Consider the following 17,433-nt stretch of genomic DNA (forward strand, 5'->3'; position numbering starts at 1 on the left):
GTCAGCACTTGGGTCACAGGTCTCCAGATTGATCACTGATATACAACAAAAAGAGAAACATGCGTCTAACGTAATTTTTATGGTCTGGTTTTTGTTTCAGGTCTTTGGAAAAATTTTTACATTTTTTATTTTGCTCCAGGCATGTGATCTCAATAAATTATTTTGATTTCAGGCCTTCAAATGATTTTTTATTTTATATCGTTATTGACGTTATTTTTATTGCTTCAAGGATCATTCAGTTCATTCTGCCAATCATTTTTTAATGCTTAAATTTTCATATTTTTTAGGCATTTAAGGAAGTTTTCCATTAATTTCTAGGCATTTAATTTTAGTTCCAGGCTCTTGGAAGTGATTTTTTATGCCTTTGACGTTATTTTCATGTCATTTAGGCATTTTTTCTTCAGTCATTTTAAATTTCTTCTAGGCATAAAGTCATTTTTATTTCAGATGTTTAAATGATTTTTTATTTTATATCAGACATCAGTCAATGTCTTCCATGAATTGTAAATATGTCATACATTTTACGCAATTAAACTTTCATTTTATTCCAGACGAACATTTTAGTGTTTTCCAGGATCTTAGAGTCATTTTCGACGTTTTTCAGGCTTTAGCAGTAATTCTTCATACATTCGAGGTATACGGCGTTATTTTTATGGCTTCGAGAAAAAAAATAATATTTTTTAGGCATTAAAAAAATCCCTTATATATTTGAAGCATTTGATTTTTTTTAACGGTTAATCATTTTGGTTTTATATTTTTAGAGCAATTCTTTCTTTTACTCAAGGCTTTCAGGAGTAATTTTTATGCATTTAACGTCATTTTCATGTCGTTAAGGCATTTTTCCTATAGTTATTTTAATTTTTTTTAGGCATGAAAGGCCAATTTTTTTTCAGGCAATTAGTTTCTGCAAAAAAAAGTTTTTCATTAACCCTACCCTTACCCCCCCACACATCTTACCAGTAAGAAATTGTTTTCAAAAATCATTGTTTTCCAAAATAATACACATGAATAACAGCTGGTTTCGTTGTTAAAATCATCTGTAATTTGTAATATAAAATCTGTCTCCTCCATGAAATAATAGTGTTATATTGGCAATTTTCCATGTTTATGAAAATATCTTAGTTTTGAGAAAGTAATTGTTAATGTAAGAAAATTAATAAGATAATGTGGGGCTACAATTTTTAAAAAATGCAGGTGGAATCTTATCTGGACCAGAACCTTTGTCTACCAGATCAACGATTTTTTTTAAATCTACTTTACTGTTAATTTCAATAACTGAAATGCATTGATTACAATTAAATTTGGGTTGTTTAGTTACTACCAGAAACAAATTATCAACTGCCAAAAGTCTAAAATTTCCTGAGGATCATTAATGCAAACATCTCATTTGCTTAAGGTATCCTACCACATTACGTCTTGATTTTACAAAAGATCAAAAGCATTTGACGTTCTTCAAAATATTATGTTAAGTAAATGTTAAAAAATGTTCATAATCGCGAACAATAGATGCTTTTGACGAAGACCTTACATTTTAATACTTAGTTTTTAATGCGAAAGTTTTGTGTCTACAGTACTTATTGTTTGTTTTTCTTAAAACGATGGCAACCCTTACTTCGGCAATTTAATTAGGTCTGAGTAACTTTCTTACGAATTTAAAGTAGTAAATGAAGTGGTGAAAATTCGTTATGAAATTACTTAAAAAAACGCCTAGCCAAAAGTTCCCTAAATACCAAAATCATTTACCCAGCATTACGTTTTTATCACAAAATCCACCATCAGGAACTCCCCTAATTCCCAAAAATGTTCCTTCATTAACGTGTAAATGTTGATGGAATATGCATATATAAATATATATGTAATTATTCATTAAAAAATGATCTTTCTTTGAGCCCTTAGTTATCACCAAAAATATCCGCTAGTTGCTCAAAAAATGCTTGGCTAAAAATGTTTTTAAGAATATTAGTAAACTAAAACATCCAAAGAATATCAATAACAAAAATATTTATATTAACTAATGCTTTCCTTCTCTTTTTCATTTCTAGGTCATCTTTCTTGAAGACCTGCTACTACTACATTGCTGCACATCTGAAAAACCTTTTATAGATCATTGTATTTGTAAACCAACTACTATAGATATTAGGAGACTTAAAATCCATTTTATGTTATTAAATTACAAATGAAATGTCCGGAAAAATAATGTCAAAATTTCTTTATGTTTTCTTGATATATTGGTGAAGGTGCGCGTCAAATGAGTTGAATGTAGCAATAGGTTTGCTATTGTGCTACTTCGGTTGAGAATTTCCAAATTAAATAAATTTATTGTTTGGATGGATGAATGTTTTGTGGTGGTTTAGTATATTTTTTTAAATCCTGCAGAATCACTAAATAGAATAACCTATTATTCATTGGAAAATGCCATTCTATAATTCAATCTTTCTTTGAATTTTACTTACTAAACAAATCAATTGAAAACTGCTTTATATACGCGATGATCTTTGTGAATTCATGTCAACCGACTTCTAATTCTCACCCTGTAGTCGAAACTTGAAATGACTTTCACGTTCCTATCTTAGTTTCTAATAAGGTATCCCACGGTACCAATCCATGTTGAAATTTCGTATTTTGTTTCACCCTGAAAGTGGTTTTTTATGGTCAACCTCTTTAATAATTAAGAATGTAAAAGTAATGACTGATAAAATTATATTGAACGGAAAAGACATTTAATAAACTTCCTAAAGATCTTTTTACTAAATTTTACGTAACTGCTTAATCTTATAAGATCCATGTGTAATTTAATTATTATGTTCCTGGTTATGAGAGCATCTGTTGTACATTTTCTAGATCATGTTGATAGAACCGCAATAAAATCCGTTATTTTTATTTCTACTTTATTCGGATCATCCTACTTATGTCGAAACTAGAACATTTTCATAAACAAAATAACACTTTGTTTTATTATTTAATCCACGGATATTAAAATTCGTACAAGACTGATTTTTGTGGCAATTTACCGCGGACTTTCTCTTTGTGTGTTTATTACGAGATATAATTTGTATAGTTGCAAATTTTTCATTTTTATTATATTATTTGTTTTTAATAAAACACTCTGCCGGAACAGGTAATACGTAACGGTTTATTATGTATGTCGATCTTGCTGCAGTCAGGATAGAAACTTTTTCTCAACATGCAAACGGACGAAATAATAACCGTTGTCATGCTAAGAGAGTGAAGAATGTATAATGGTTTTTTATCAAAACAGAAAGTTTTTTTAAGTGTTAATTTGCATTTCGCTCTCTTGTCCTTAATATAGGTAGGAGAGAGATACCGTTCAATTTATGCTATGTATAATCTTATTGTTATTTCAGGTTGCACAAAAGTACCAGTTAGTCATTTTTAAGAATAGGTAGGATATAAGAAACCCCAGCAAGATAAGACGTCCAGAAATACACCCTAATGACTGTCACCCCGCTCCCCTGACCTTATTATTTAGATTTTTTTAATTGTTGTTACATGTATATAAAATTTGTGGACTTCATTGGATTATAATTCAAACCTATTATTATAAAGGGAAATGTTTTAGCAGTTTCCGTCACATGACCATTGTACTTCATCAGGTGCTCTGGTGTGTTCGAATCCCGGTATCTGTTGGAGTACACTAATTATGTGGCAGTTCTCGTCGTGGTACAGATGGTAGGTATTTAAAATAATGAAAACTGATCGAAATTATTATCCCAGAATCGCGTTTTATTCTCAGCAAATCCTTTAAATTCATATAAAATGTGAACATATTTTTTTAAGTGGAACCGAACCCTAATTAATGGAAAAGTCTTGATGTTGTAATATGCATTTTGTTGAACAAAATTGCCTCTCACTCAAAAAGTAAGGTGTAAGAAGATTGGTATACGAATTTTGAGTAAAAACCCTAGTAGCATAAAAATATCAAAAATCGAATATTTGTAAAATATATGCTCCTTCCAGTCCCCACTCTTTTTAAAATTTAGTAAATATTCAAATTGAATTTTTAATAAATATTTAAAGAACATTACTTTCAAATATTCTGAGGTTATTTTGAATTTAAAAATACAAGGAAAAAAAAATTAGTACAATTTTGAAACAAAAATTATATTTGTAACTAGATTACCTGACATTTAAAAATGTATGCTTTAAAAAATGTGTATTTTGTTCAAAAATACCCTGTAAATACAATGTTCGTAATGCAATAAGTTGTGAGTAAAAATGTTTAGTAATGGCAAAAACTTATTTAATCTAGTACTATAAAATAAAGTGCTTATTTTAACTTAAGCTTTGTGTCAAATGACTCTTAACAAATTTGTTTAAAAAATTGAAGATTAAATATAAAATTATAGTATTAAAGTATTTATATTGATAGTATAAAGTACTGTATTTATAGTTGTTAATAGTTTACCATTAATTAAATATTTGTGTTCAACTATTGGTAATTAAATATGTATGTCTAGAATATTTGCCTAGAATCTCAAATATTAAGAAAATGTATAAATATTCCATAAATAAATAATGCTACTAGGGAAATGTTCTTCTTGTGAGTGAAAGAATATTCGATTCATTTCATGAGAATATTCTCAGAATAAGAAAATGAGCAAAAAAAAACCTCAACCAAATCTGCCCTAAATATCCAAATTCTCATCACACAATTACCAATTTAGCCTTAAATCTAACCTCGGACAATCTGATATAAATGTTTTAAAAATTATGAAAATATTTTAAGCTATAACCAGAAATGTCTTCTAATTCAAGTCAAAACATTTTTTAATAAAAGAATTGTGTACATATTATACATAGAAAAAAAAATTCCCAATTAAATAATAAGCATCATAAAAAATATATTTATTAATTCCTACAAAACTACCTTTTTCAATTTAAAAAGGATCTATTTAAGGTAACACAAAGAATAGAATAATATAATCTAAAACAAATTAAAATATGCAGTCCAAAAACTCTCGAATTGGTTTTAATTCTATTACCCACAATTTTATCTTACTTTTAAAAACAATAAAATGTATCTCTGATTTAATGTCACCAAACAACTTATTAAAAAAATATACAGTGCTTTCATTTCAAAACGATCCACCCTTAATAAATTTCTTAAAAAAAAAAAAAAAAAAAAAAAAAAAAACACGTCAAATTAGATATACAGAGGGACGTTTAATTATGCATTTACTGAAGTTCTGTCAATCACCTCCTCACCTCCAGCTAACCTCACTTTAATATGTCAAATGGGAACCCCCATCGTGTGATACATCATAGTAAGCAGCGTAAAATTCTCTATTCAACGGTACCAAAAAAAAATGAAATCGGTAAATAAGTAAGCAAATAGTTAGCGAAAATGTCTAGAAATAATGAATATTTTATTTACGCCAAACTTTGGTATGTCAAATGGCTACCCCATGGTGTGATACATTATTTTAAAGGGCATTCATTATGCTATCAATGGTTGTAAAACAAAATAAAATTGATTGACCAAGAAGCAATTAAAGTGTAAATTGGTAGGGTAGAAAAACAAATTTAATTACTTTAACAAATTTATTTTATTAAATGTTCAAAATGCGCGCCGTTATTAGCAAGACAATAAAAAAGCCTATTTTCAAACTTTTTACGAAGATTGGCAAGGGTCTGCCCGCTAATTTCTCTGCATTCTTGAAATATTCTACTTTTTAAATTCTCAATACTCTCAGGTAACTTTGCTTTTTAAGTAGCCCCAAAGAAAAAAGTCTAGTGGGGTTAGGTCCGGAGACCGCACAGGCCATTCGATTGCACCACGTCTGGCAATCCACTTTTCTCAAAAATTTTCATCAAGCCACTCTCGAACTACCAAAGTATAGTGCGCGGGAGCTCCATCCTGCTGAAAATGCACCATGTTGATCTACTTGATTTTCCATAGATGATGGAAGAGTATATTGCATTTTCTAAAAGGTTTAAATAAATTTCGCCAGTCAAATTTTCTTCCAAAAAAAATGGCCCGATTATTTCATTCCCATAAATTCCTGCCCAAACATTAATTTTTTGGGGATATTGGGTATGGCCTTCCCGAAAAACATGCGGATTTTCATTTTTCCAGTATCTACAGTTATGTCTGTTCACCAGGCCATTTAAAAAAAAGGTCGATTCGTCACTGAAGCAAATGTTCTTCAATAAATGGGGATCGTCGTCAATTCGCTGGCACATCACTTCACAAAATTGAATTCTCCTATCAAAATCATCTTCTCCGAGTTCATGAAGAATATTAATTTTATAAGGAAAGAACTTATTTTTTTTTAAAACTTTATGTACGGAGCCAGTGGAAATATTTGTTAGTTTTGCGGCCTTTGGTATAGACAAAGTTGGATCCATAGCAAATTGTCCTAGTACTTCAACTTGGCATGCTTCATCGACAACTCTATTTTCATATTTTTTTCTTATTGCAAATCGATCCCGTCTCTTCAAATTTTCGTATCAATTCTAATACGTATTTATGGCTCACGTTTTTATCTTGACAATCGCTTGATTTTCGCTAACTATTTGCTTACACATTTACCGATTTCATTTTTTTGGTACCGTTGAATAGAGAATTTTACGCTGCTTACTATGATGTATCACACGATGGGGATTTCCATTTGACATATTAAAGTGAGGTTAGCTGGAGGTGAGGAGGTGATTGACAGAACTTCAGTAAATGCATATCGGAAACTGGCTAGAGCTTTACCATGTTTTGGAGAACAAAAATAGTATGCACTCTATATACATAAATACAGATCAGTCAATGTAAATAAACCCAATTGTCTAAATATGCCTTTACATGAGTGATTCTATCATAGATGAAGCACAGTTCATAATGCTCTTTTTTGTGAAATTAAGGCTCGATTTGCTATCTATGCTTCTACCCCAGATGATGCTATACCGTAATACTGAGTAAGAACTTTAAGATGTTCTAAATTTAAATATCCTGTCAACATTCTTAAGGAATAACGGGCAGTGTTGATCTTCCTGTAAACACCCACCAAATGCTCCGTCCATTCAAGATTGGTTTTATCATTGTTCAAAACGAAACTATTCTTCAATGTTTCTATCAACTGAAAACAGATCAAAGAGATATGGAGGAACTCTGAAAGTGTTCTGAAAGCCACCACAAGATGATTTGAATCATCGGCGAAGTTTTCCAGGTGTGCTACACCCATGTATGGTGCTGGGTAAGTTATTAACATAAAGAATAAATAAAATTGGACCCAGTACACTGCCCTGAGGCAGACCAAGAAAAAGGTAGTTCTGATCAGAAAAATGTTCCTTCTCCTCTCTTATAATAACCAGTTTTTGTCTCCTATTTGATATGTAAGTTCTTAGCCACCTTAAAGGAGACCCACGTATCCCATACTTCTCCAACTTTTGTAGAAGAATCCCACGATTAATGCTGTTGAATGCTTTGGACAGGTCTAAGGAAGAAGAATAAGTTATAGGTCACAGTTTCAACAGATCTGCCACTAGATAAAAGATAACCATGCTGTGAATGACTTAAGCATAAGCCTTGAAGATATGGCAGTTTCCAACAACTTTGAGAAAAGAAAATTTTGACAAAAGACTAATTGGTCGGTAATTTTCAATTCAAGATGTATCCAGTTTCTTGTTCAAAGGCTTTACCAGAGCTAACTTTAACATGTCTGCGAAAATGCATGACAGTCTCCTTCGCACCATAGTTTAATAGATTTGCAGACATCAAATCATCTTATCTTGACGTTAATTCAGGTTTTCCTCAGGAGTCAATTTTAGTGCCATATCCTTTTATTTTATTTACTTTCAAATTTTGTAAATTTTTAAAACATTGCAAAATACAAAAGTATGCGGATGACACTCAAATGTATTATTACACTTTTACCTCCTTTTTACTAGCAAATTTTTTTCTTATGTAAAGTTTACCACGTTTTATTTTTGAAGGTCTTTGAGGTTTAAATACTGACCTATATTCCGAGTATATTCCCTTTAAAAAGGTTATTTTAGGTTTGTAGAGCGCTTTTAAAATGTCCATATAGACTATTGTCATAGATATTTTAAGGACGTTATGAATGTCTCTATGGCTACATTAAAAAACAGTCTTTAGAGTATACCTGAGGGTCATTTTAACGACTAAAATTATAAAAAAGTTCACATGATTCGGACCAAAAATATGATATAAAATATTTGTTTTTGTCTGGATAGTTTCTCATATTGAATAAAAATGCAGGTTAAAACATCGTCGCGGCAACCCAAATCCAACTAAAATGTCGATGTCAAAACATCCTCTCAATAACCTGAATATGTCTAAAAGGGTGGAAAATCATCGGCAAACTTACTATAAAAATGTATTTATTTTTACCCCATCATACCCGATCTTGTATAAAATGAATTTTTATAAAAAAAAACATTTTCTTAATATTAAATCGACGCGAATGCCAAAATCAGCAAAACGGTTAATTAATTTTATAGATTTCCAAACTTAGGCTGACCTTAAACTGTTCTTAATACATTTCGGAGATGTCATCACCGCAGAAAAACACTTTTGCATGTCAAGGTTCCGACTTATATAACAATTCGCGTTATCTCATTAACTTACAAAGATGTGTTTAAATGACGTAGAATAAAATATACAATTTCTAATGACGCTGCTTAAATTAGAAAAGTTTGATGATTACATGAGTTTTATCATTAGTTGGTGAGTCCTTTGACTTGGGATATTTCTATATACATTTTCATTCTACAGAATATTAACCCCTAAGAGGTGATTTAGCTTCGTGAAAGAACAAGATTGACCGATTGCCGAATTTCCTATCTCATTCTGCATCAGCTTCCTTGCTACACATTTCTACCTCTCAAAAGAAAACAGTTCAAAAAAATCCATTAAAGGATTCAAATTATCAGGAATTTAATAAAGTTTCTTCTTATTAAAATAACTTTTCAAGTGTAATTTGATTGAAAGTCCTACTCTAACTTAGTTTCATTCTGAAGCCTGAAGGGTACTGGAGAAAAAGGAAACTTCAAACAAGTTTCCTTTTTTGACGTTAACTTTACTTATTTAGTTCAGTTCTTGTTACCAATTAAAACTTAAGTGAAGGCATAATTTAATGGTAAAAGTGTATTAATCAGACTAATATACCTTTTTTCATATTCTTATTACTTATTAACCAAGCAGTATAAACTGAATTGCAATTTTTATTTAATTTTTGGGAGGAATATTTTAAATATATATTTAGGCAGGCTAATTTTCTTAATAAATTATATTTAACGAAACCATTATAAGACGAGACGCATTTAACGCGCCTTCGTATTTTCAACGTTTTTGTATAGTATTTCTAGCAATAGAACTTTGAAATATACCCAGTAGATGTAAACAGTTTTTTTCATTTACAAATATTCTTCAGAGTCAATAGCAGTGATATTTCATCCAAATACAACCTAAGATGACTTTCGTTTACTGGTATAAGCGGTTACTGGTATAGAAAGGTCCTAAAACGTCATATACTAAATTTCAACCTAATCGGACCAATAACAAGAAAGTTTGAGTAATCATGTGACCTGTATTGCATTTTGGAATAATAAGATTTAATTTTAATTTCATTATTGTTTACGTTTTTGACATTACTCTATTTTAATTCTTAATTTTTTTAACTCGGTTTTTAATCATCGTAAGGGTGCGTCATTTTTTAATGCTTTCAGTTGTTTAGAAAAAATGATCGACAAGCACCAATTTACTGAATTCATTTTTGAATTTGACTTAGAAAAGATAAATATTCTTCTTGTGCTAAAATAACTTATGGCTCTGATTAAGATCATAATATTTAATCTTAACAAATAATGATTATAAGATGTCAAAGGCGTTGGAAAAATCTAAAAAAAAAGTTTTCAGGGAAAATTGAGGTTACCTTAAAGGTCGTTGCCAAGGTGGAGGGGTGAAACTTAATTACTCGAATTAAAAATAATCATCAGTAGCGGCTCGTGTTTATTTTTAGTCGAAAGGCAAAGGAGTTATTATAGTGCTTTATTTACCCATAATATATTTGTTAAAATAGCGACTACGGACTCCTTTACACATTTTCACAAAACTTCATTACAAATATTTAAAAAATATGCTTCTACTTATTATAAAGCCATCCTGTAATTTAATTTAAAATCACTGGGAGCAACAACCAGAGAAAAACATATAAAAATGAAACATATCATGACTAGACTATATCATAGATCCAATTATAATCAAATTATCAATTAATCAATTCATAGTCTATTTTTTGTACAGATTTTAGCAGTATGCTTTGAATCATTGTCTTGTTGAAACTGCCCTTGCAATGGCACGTTTTTCTTTGCATATGGCAACATATATTATCAGTTAATATTTCTAGATATTTATAATGATCCATAGTCCCGTCAATTTTAACAATAGGGCCCATTTCAATATGAGAGAAGCAACCTCAAACTTGTACATTTCCACCTCCATGCTTAACAGTGCCCAAAGTATACTTTGGATCAAATCTTAGGACGCTTGACCCATAAAATACCATCAGAGGAAAATAAGTTAATATTACTTTATTAATAGAATATTTTTAAGCGTTTTCCAGGCTTTTACAATAGTTTCTGCCTTGTCCAAATTTTAAGAACACATTAGTTTTTCAAAGAACGTACGAACAAAAACCTGGGGAAGACGGAAAACATTACGAAAGCCTGGAAACACGAAAAAGTATATCAATTCCTATATATTATCTTCCAGGGTTTTAAAGACGACTTTTAAAGCATTTGATAGCATTTTTAAGCACTTGATAGCCTTTTTGATCCCTTTCATTCCCTCTTTGAGAGTATTGTTTTCTTTTCCAGGAGTTCGACGTCATTTTTATATCTTGCAATCCAATTTGATTAGTAAATACGTAAATTATTTTATTTGTATTTTGTAGTTAAAAATTAATTAGTTGAGTTTATTAAGGGTTCTACTTACGTTTAGCTTAATATTTGCATCTAAACAACAACGCGAGTTACGTAAGACTTTTTGACGTTACCAATAAAAGTGTGTGCCTGAATTACGTTATAATAATAATATATAACTACGTATATGCTCTAATATAAATACACTTTTACTAAATATTTTTTTTAACTCTTTTAATGCTAAATGAATTAATAAAAAAATTATTTGCAGGCAAATCTGTCAATCTGCAAATCTGTAAACTTTGTAGTTGTTTAAATTTCTTGATTTGTCAAATGTCTAGGAAGGAAGAAATAACAGGCCTACTTACTGGTAAAAGTGTCTATTTTTCTTAATTTAGGTAGAAAACCCAAAATAAATGTAATTTTATAAAATGGTTACGTTTCCATGGAAAATTGGGGTTGTTCTTCTTAATTTAGCCACCTTACCAAAGATCTGGATGATACAGTATCGGTACGAAGGCTTTGGAGAAAAACTAGAAAAACTAGAACTGCTTTAATCTATTGATTGCATGAAAAAATCGAGTTAAATTAAATTTCGAGCAAACTTTAGAAACACTAGGTTACGTTACTAGTTACTTGAAAAATTCACAAAAATGCCATTTTTTACGACTTTTTTTGAGCCCAAAATTGGCCTCCAAAATTGCCAGATGTCAGCTAATAAAAACTATGATCTTGCGGAATCATTGGACTTAGCACGATAGAGCCCATGGGAGCCAAGAAATCGAATTTTGAAGTTTGGGATTTTTCTCTTTTTTTGGTATCTCCGGGCATGCATACAGGGTATCAAGGGCCTTACAAAAACCAAATTCTTACCAGATAAGCTTACCAAAATATGACCATGCTGCCTTCCAAGTCAACAAACATGATAAGTGATATGATGATAACTATTTTTAATTCCAATTTTTTGCAAAGAAACCTAGAACTTAGGACACTTTTGTCTTTTAATAACTGACTTTTCCAGCGAATTAAAAAAATCAATTTTTAAAAAATCGTTGTTAAAAAAGACTATTGAGTGACTAAATGCGCAGATAGGGTGAGAAATATTTGCAGAATATGATTTTTGTCAAAATTATCAAGTTTTGCTTTTGTACCGTCAGAATAGGCAGGCTTTAAAAAAATCTAGAAAAATAAAACTGTTGCAATTAAATGAAAAAACACAGATTTAATAAAAAATTAAAGCTGAATCAAATTTTAGGCAAACATGCTTAGTCCAAATCATGATTATAAGTTTTGGAAAAATCAGAAACCAGATTTGTTACAACTAAATGGAAAAATATAGATTACATCGTAAATTGGTAAATAATGCTCTTTTTCTAAATTACATCAAGAAATAGAGGAAGAAAAACCAAAATTATTATAATGAAAATTCTATCGCAAGCTCCATGGGATTGACCTTTCCGTGAAAATATCCTATATCTTCTATTACGCCTAATACCCAAAACAGTTTTATGTTGGGCGCCAAAAAAGTTCGTTTTTTGTCATTTGACTTTTTGAGGACTGTGACTATCTTACTTATGACTGTCTTTCCAAATTAAAATTAATTGATACTTATTGATGATTCGCCCTTTTTCACATCCCTTTTTGATGAAACATGCGCTTATTGAGCACGTTTACACCCATAAAGTAAACGATCTCAGTTGCTGTTAAAGCCAAGTTGGGTCTCTGTCACCGAGAAGTATTTTGTGAGTCGAGTCGAAGTGAGAAGTTGCTCACGAGTTACCCCTATTCCCTTTAAACCCTAATATCTCATTACTCTTGATAGATAATTACTGGTCCAAGAGGTGCAGTATACAGTTGTTATCAGAGAAAGTGTATGAGGCGAGTGGCGAGTCGTAGTTGCGGTCGCAGTGAGAAGCCGCTCACTTTTTCCTATTACCCATAATACCCAAGATGGGTTTTCCCCTTCTCTTTCTTTTTACACCTTTAGTGACCAAATTTAGGTCCATAATCCCTATTAACCCAAAAATGTATCTCTATCTTTACAATCTTATAGTGAGCTAGTGAAGGTTCAGTTTTTTTCACTCACTGAAAAATATCATTGGAATCATCTCATTTGAATAACCCTAACTGCCTGGACGAACCCAATTATTTTTTATTTTTAACCCAAGTTTTCTTATAACAATAAATTAAACAAGACAAACATAAACAGACATAGTTTTAAGTCTCGTGTTTTTATTAGTTTTATGTTGGCCGCCAAAAAAGTTCGTTTTTTGCCATTTGACTTAAGTTTGATTATATTTATTGACAAGTTAGAAAAGAAAAATTAGAAAATATCTGCGTTACATAGTCTTGGCTTTAAGTCAAAAAAGGAAGCCATTTTTACCGCCTATAGCTTAAAGATAAGCTAGGAGAGATTGTAGATGGCCTCAAAATAAGCAAGTTTGAACAATAAACTCCTATCCGAAGATTATTAGATTTTGAGATAGAGCGTGCTAAAATTTTAAGAATAAATCATATTTTTCATGATAAATTTTACATGCCTATTGATCTTTTTCTGAAAATTGGTAGGTAGTTTCTATGCATATAGTACTATTTTTTAATACATAATTTAATTTTTTATTTTACCAGTGGCGTCCATGCGGGCTAAAACCTAATAAACTCTTTTAAAAAAATTGTACGCCACTGTTTTTTCTTCAAATAAAAGATATTTTTCACATCCTCATTTAATTTAAAGTAAATTTTGTCTCCTGGTTTTATTTTTTTCGACGTATCATTTTCGCATAAAAAAATAAAATCCATTGTTTCAAATTTATTTCTTGTTAAAATTTAATGGTAATATATTGATAATATTTATATTTATTTTAAGGAAAAAAAATTACTTGCTGTTAATATGAAATTCGGTACCAAAAAGTGAATTTAAGTAGAATAATTTCTTACAATCTTTACGCGATATAACATAACAAAAATAGATTATTTTTGGAATTAAAGGTTGTGAAGAACATGAAAAACGAGTTCCTATGAATCGTCGGCGAAAAATCAGAATACAATATTTTCTCCAACATAGGTCCATTTGCGTTTTTTTATGAAATGGGAATGCGAAAGACCAAGAAATCATCATTACATGATTTTTTAAACCAGCGTCCCTAGAATTAATTTCTCTTCATGATATATAATGTATTATTGATAGAGGATTTCTTTTGCAACGTGTCGTGTTGAATCGAGATGTAACATATGATGGCATTTTTGGTTATTTTAATTATTAACAAAACCATTTTGGTTTGTACGTTACGGTTATAACAATCAACGTAACAACACGAGAGCAATGGAACAGCAACGACGATCAGTAAAAAAACCGATATAAATAATTTTTAATTATTTATAGGGGGTGACTCTATCTCAAAATCTAATCATTTTCAGATAGGTGTTTATGACACAAACTTGCTTATTTTGAGGCTGTTTGCAACCCCTCTAAGTTTGTCCCACTAATTATGAAACACCTTGTATATCAAATACCCTTATTCTCTGAACACAGTTAAAATATTCCTTTATGAGTATAAATGTCTCTAGTTACAAGTTCGGTCGTGGCGTGTTGATGCAATACGTTGAAGTATTTAACCAATTGTAATTAGAGGATAAGTGCCATTGTTTAGTGAGTGAAGTTGCCTGCCAAGAAGCAGAAGTGAGTATATATAAGGTTAAATCCATAGTTACACCTGTTTTACTGAACAATTGTTCCATTTTCATATCTTTGGATTTAATAGATGAGCATATTTTATTTGTACAAATTTGTTTTATTTTAAGTTAATTGGTTCAGCGCCATATAAGCTGCGATCCTTCAATAAAGATCAAAAATAAATAAATATAGTCCACCAGTACTCTCCAATTAAACAATTGTGATCCTCTCTATTTTGGGAAGAAGCAGCAGCTCTAATTAAGTACCAGAATAAAGTGCATTTGGGACAAATCATGTAAGAACCATTTTTATTTCCAATTAAAAAAGTGCGCTCTTTTCATGTTTTGCAAAGAAACCCAGAATTTAATACAAAAGCCAAAATGCACTCCCGGCTTTTAATAACTGTGACTTTTCCTTTAATTGAAAAAAATCATCAATTTTTGAAAAATCGTTCTAAAAAAATAATTGTGCCCCTATCCCTGGTCCAGAATAGGGTGTCAAGGGCTTTAGAAGAATATGAAAAGTCAGATTAGTTACAATCAACTGAAAAAAAATTGCATGAAAATTTGGAATTCAATCAAATTTAAAGCAAACATTTAAGCTTAGTCCAAATCATGATTATAGGTTATCAAAGGCCTTGCAAAAACTCAAGAATCAAGAACTGAAAAACAAAATTGCTTATAAGAAAAGGCTTCATAGAAAATATAAAAGGTCAGGTCTACAAGGAGACTACGATAATTATTCTGCGGTTAGATTAGAGACAAAGTACCTCATGGATTTGTGTTACCTTCTCTTTGTCACTACTACAGAACAAATGATACCAGATAATATGAAGTATTTTTGGTCCCTTGTTAACAATCTGCGTAAAGATAAAGGAATACCAAAATCTATGGAAGTATATGAAGTATCTGAGGCTTTTGCTGACCATTTTGAATCCTGCTATTTGGATTTTTCTAACAAATGCATTACATCTGTTCCAGAAAATCTGGTGTCTGTTCTTTCACATCATATTTTTACCAATGAAGAAATACTGGACAAACTTAACTCATTGGATGCCAATAAAGGATCAGGACCTGATGGAATCTCACCAGTGTTTATCAAAAACCGTTTATCTGTGTTGGTTGAGCCTCTTCAATTAATTTTTCAGAGGTCATTTGATACATCTCCATTTCCCACGTATTGGAAGTTGTCAGTTCTATTCCCTATTTTTAAAAGTGGACGCAAAACTGAGATTGGAAATTATAGGGGTGTTTCTTTGCTTTCAGTTTTCTCCAAAATATTTGAATCAGTTTTGACTGATGATATATTTAACACCTTCAAATCCTATATTTCTCTGAAACAACCTGGCTTTTACAAAAGTAGATCAACGGCGACAAACCACCTAGCGGATTTTCAGGATTTTTTAAGTGAAAATATCGAAAAAGGCTATCAGATTGATGTTGTTTACACCGATTTACAAAAAGCATTCGACAGTTGATAAAGAAACTTGAAGCTTTGGGAGTACATGGATCATATCTGAAGTGGATCGATTCATATTTGAATAGTCGTACTCAACAAGTCAAGCTAAGGGGAGCAACTTCAAGGGAAATTCGAGTGACTTCTGGAGTGCCTCAGGAATCACATCTTGGGCCAATTTTGTTCCTTTTATATATAAATAAAGCTGTATCTGTTTTTTAACACTGTGAATGTCTTTTATATGCTGATGATCTAAAATTTTTTCGAACTATTGACTGTGATGAAGACTGTTTCTTAGTGCAACTAGATTAAAATAATTTTAATTAATAGTGTGTATGGAAATGTTTTGAACCTTAATGTTAAAAAATGTAAAGTTATGTACTTTAACCGGAAAAAAGTTCCTTATGGTTTTACATATACATTAGACGGATGTTTGCTGGAAAGTGTAGACACTTTTAATGATTTAGGCGTTATTTTTGACCATCAATTGACTTTTAATGCTCATGTTGATAACATCACGATGAAGGGTTTTAGAATGCTAGGTTTTATTAGGAGACATTGTGATCAAATCAGTGATATTAGAACCATAAAATGTTTATACGATAGTTTAATTCGTAGTGTTTTAGAATACCACTGTATTGTCTGGTCACCATTTTATAACATGCATATTAATCGTATAGTAAGAGTTCAAAATAAGTTTTGCAAATTTTTACATAGGTTCCCTTACGAAACTATTTGTTATACATTAGATATCAGCTAGTTGGGCTGCAAACTTTGGAAATGAGAAGAAATAATGCCAGAATCTATTTTTTGTTTAAATTACTCAACGGTAAAATAGATAGTTTATTTTTTAAATAGGATATTATTAAAAGTCCCAAATAGGGTTACACGTCAAAGGATCCTTTTCTATGAACGATCTCACCGTACCAATTATGGATTTAGAGGGGTGACAGACCAACTAATAAAATTGTATAATACGCACTATGGTTCGTATGATCTATTTACGGGAGAGTCTTGTAATAGTTTTAAAAATAAGGTTATAACAGGAACAGGGGATAAGTTAGATAATATATGTAGCTACTTTATTTTATAAAGATATAGATAAGTGCATTTGGAATAAATCATGTAAAGTCATGTGCAGTCTTTCCATTGTTTGCAAAGCAACCTAGAATTTAATGCAGGAACCAAGTAACATGTAAGCCGGCAAAATACGCCATCGAAAGCTTTGAAAATCTCGAAAAACTGCGGTTGACCTATTGATAAAAATTGTACTTCTAGTTTTTAATTAAGCCAATATCTGTACTTACTGGTACCACCTATACATATATTTAAAAAATATATATATTTTTATTCTTTGAATGTATTCACTTTACAATACGCATTCCCCCCTAACCATTTGGTTTCATAAGTCT

Source organism: Anthonomus grandis, chromosome 22 (genome assembly GCF_022605725.1).
Source record: "Anthonomus grandis grandis chromosome 22, icAntGran1.3, whole genome shotgun sequence".
Taxonomy (NCBI): domain Eukaryota; kingdom Metazoa; phylum Arthropoda; class Insecta; order Coleoptera; family Curculionidae; genus Anthonomus; species Anthonomus grandis.